The 3,651-nt window shown below is 47.3% G+C and overlaps 1 protein-coding gene across 2 annotated transcripts in view; it reads right to left on the minus strand.

Moving 5' to 3' along the window:
* The window catches only part of SDCBP (syndecan binding protein), a 37,862-nt gene extending 34,766 nt beyond the window's left edge, over positions 1-3,096 (minus strand). The window contains exon 1 of one of the 2 annotated variants that reach the window (XM_019631905.1): positions 2,976-3,096. The gene's annotated coding sequence lies outside the window, so the exon portion shown is untranslated. The remainder of the gene's footprint in view (positions 1-2,975) is intronic. The other variant, XM_019631906.1, reaches the window with a different exon arrangement.
* Between the last annotated feature and the right edge of the window lie 555 nt (positions 3,097-3,651).

A 3,651-nucleotide genomic window follows, 5' to 3' on the forward strand; every position in this document is an offset into this window, starting at 1 on the left:
AGGGCCCCGGTTCAGATCCCACATATGAGGGCCAGTGACACTGCCCTCCACAGCTAAGATACTGAACAACAGTTCAACCTGGAGCTGGGCTGCTGTGAGTCGCCGACGACGGTGTAGGCTGCAAACGACGGCGTAGGCTGCAGCCCCTGCTGCAGTGGGTTGCCATGGGCTACCGTATGTAGCCAGCAACCAGTGTGAGCGGCCAGCAGCCACCGTGAGCAGCCATCCAGAAGCCGGTGACTGATCTGCCTCGCCCGGGAAGAGCGCAATGATGGTGCAACTTGGGCCAGTGAAGCAACGTCCTCCACAACTAGACTGAAGACCAAAACGACAGCAACTTACCTGTTCCCCTTCCCCAATTCCCCAGCGCTGTTCCCATCCCCCCAATTCCCCAATAAAAATCTTAAAAAAAAAAAAAATTTTAAATTAAAAACAGAATTGCCATATGATCTAGCAATTCCACTTCTGGGTATAAAAGAATTGAAAACTGGGTCTGCAAGAGAATATTTGTATACTTACATTCATAGCAGTATTATTCACAACTGCTCAAATGTGGAAGCAACCCAAGTGTCCATGGACAGATGAATGGATAAGCAAAATGCAGTATATACCGGGGTGCCAAAAAATGTATATAAGTGGACACTTTGGTCAGCATTGCTCAAGTAGTAGTTCACTGTAATCAGAAGTGTGTGGATGCTGATGGCAACCACTCTGAGCACCTCTTGTAATTGCAGAAGTCAAACGTGACTTGTATTCATCTTTTGTTACTGGTATATATTATTACAATTTGAATAGTTTTCCCTTCTTAAAATGTGTATACTTTTTTTGGCACCCTCTGTACATACAATGAAATATTATTCAGCCTTAAAATGGTAGAAAACTCTGCAATATGCTACAATGTGGATGAATCTTGAGGACATTATAGTGAGTGAAAGAAACCAATCACAAAGAGACAAATACTGTATGATTTAACTTATACGAGGTACTTAGTCAACATCATAAAGACACAAAGTAGAATGGTGGTTGCCAGGAGCGTGGGGAGGAGAATGGGGAGTTACTGTTTAATGGGAATAGTGTTTCAATTTTACAAGATGAAGAGTTCCGGGGGATGGATGGTAGTGGTGATGGTTGCACAATGTCTATGTACTTAATACCACTGAACTGTACTTAAAATGGTTAAAATGGTAAACTTTATGTTATGTGTATTTTACCTCAATAAAAAAGTGGAAAAAAAGGAAAAGGTGGAAATACTTATATGTATATTTGTTTGTATAGGTATAAAATATCCCTGGATGGATACCTAAGAAATGTGAAACAGCTGGCTTGTACAAGAAGGGAATATGGTTGGCTGGAGAACGTAGAAAGAAGGAGACTATACTATAAACCTTTTTTACTGCTTAAATTTTGAACCATTACTGGTTACTGCCTCAAAAAATAAGTGTACGACAAAAATGTTTGCAGCACTTAGAAAGAAATTAGTAAGTGCTAATGTAACTACTACTAGACATTGGAATTTTTGTTTTTTAAGTTGTTTGAGGGATCTTTCATTTTAGAAACTCTTGGCTACCTAAAAAAGGGACTTAAGTCTGGCAAAACAGGAAAAAAATAGTTACGTCATGCTCAATTTAAGGAAGTGTTTTTTATTGAATAGTGCATTCGAATGCCAACTATTAGTAAATTCTTCCTCTCCTTGCACAAACATAACTAAAATTAATGTTGCCAAAGTGATTTTTAGATTAATGTAGTGACTACTTCCTGAACCCTTTAAAAGATATTTCACCTCTTTATTTTTATTCTGTGGCACAAACAATTTGATCTATCATTTGTATCAATGTACTATTTGGGGCACAAAAGTCTGTAGAACTAAGTTGGTAGCAGAAAATTAAAAAAAAACATGTTTTTACTGTTTGCTCTCAACCTCAAATAGAAAAACTAAACACTGGACAAATTTGAGTTTGAATTAATGATACATATGTGAGATAAAGCTAACAGCCTGTAGCTGGTATTCAGTGTGATTTTCCTTTTTACTCAATTGTTATTTTCTTTGAAGCAAGTTCATGTTAAGAGTTTGGTGAACCAAATGTACTTTCTGGGTAATGGACTTACATAATGGGAAAAATAACAGTAAATGTGCAGGCAGATAATATATACAGACTAGGGAAACCTAGAAATCCCTTTCAAAAACTGGCACATTAGAAAACTCCATGATTAAATAATTCCACTTTAGTGAAAAGGAAAACTTTTTACGTCCATATGCCTTCACTTTCCCATCATTACCAGGAAATCCTGAAACGAAAGCCCTGAGTCACGAGATCTCAGGGGATATTTCCTTCTGAACACACCCTACTGGAAACGTTTCTCCCTTCCCTCCAACTTCTCCAGAAACAAGCACGGAGCACCGCCCCCCCACCCCACCCCCCTTCCAGAAAGTCAAGGCTTCGCCCACTCAACAAACACCCCCCCACCCTTTCCAAATCCCGGACGTTGCGATTGTGCCACCAAGGAAGGTGATTAGTAAGCACAGCCCCCAGGAACGCGGAGCGCCCACGCACCGTGGCCGGCGGGCCCGTTCTGCTCCTGGTCTCTGAGGAGCTCATCCAACAGGAACAAAAAGGGTCGGAAGGAGCAGGAGTCCGAGAGCTGAGGCGGGGCTGACGGCGGCGGCCCGGCCTCAGGCTCCGTCCCCAGCCCCGTCCCCCACCCGCCACCGCCGGCGCGGGCGGGACCACGACGCCCACAGGGTCGCGCGCGGGCAGGTAGAGCGCGCCGCTCCCGCCAACTTTCACCCCGGGCCCCGCAGGGCGCACGGAGCGGCGCGGAACCCACCGAGGAGAGGGCGTCGCCGCCGCCGCCTCCCGAAAACCGTTGAAACCGACACGCTCTCCGCTTGGTGACCAGGGTCCCCACGCCTCGGCTCCTGGTCCCCGCGCCGGGACGCAGCCTGAGCGTCCCTCTCCCTCTCCAGGGTTGCTTACCTAGACCGCAGAAAACAGCTCGCTGCCCCCGCCGCCTCCGGTCACTGGTACGGACTTCCGAGACCCGAAGGGAGAAAAGCGGCGCGCACCCCAAGACCGCCCTCGAGTCGCGTCATGGCGCCGCCCCCGCCTTGCACCCGCGCAGGCGCGCGACAGCCTGTCAGGTGACCCGTCCCCATGGTAACAGGGCCGCGGTGTGGTAGCGGTGCCGGGCCGGGCGCGGGACTCGGGAATGCGGAGCCGCCCACGCTGCTACCGGTGGTGAGCGTCACCCTCTCCACCTGCCCCCCCCCGCCCCCCGCCAGTGGTTCCTGCCCAAGGGCCCGGTGCCACCTGCTCGCGGCTGTGTTCGTGGCGCTCGGTCACGTGGTTCCCATCCCCTCCAATACCAAGAGGGTCCAGAGAACCTGTCTTTTGGAGATTTCCTCCTCCAGCCTTGGACTTCCAGCACTGTGGTCACTAACTTCTCCACCCACAGGCTCAGAAATATCCTCCCAGTAACCTTTCTCAGCTCCTGCCCTCTTTGTGTTACAACTTATTTCTTCGACTTTTACTACTCTTTGTTCATTTGAACTAAAGTTCATTGGCTGTTGAAGGTTATGTGTAGTCCTGCGCAAAATCTCTGCATCCTAATACAAAAACTAAAAAACTATGTTTCTTGAGGACTAACTATGTT

This window comes from Hipposideros armiger, unplaced genomic scaffold, assembly GCF_001890085.2.
Source record: "Hipposideros armiger isolate ML-2016 unplaced genomic scaffold, ASM189008v1 scaffold_1053, whole genome shotgun sequence".
In the NCBI taxonomy this organism is placed as follows: Eukaryota; Metazoa; Chordata; class Mammalia; order Chiroptera; family Hipposideridae; genus Hipposideros; species Hipposideros armiger.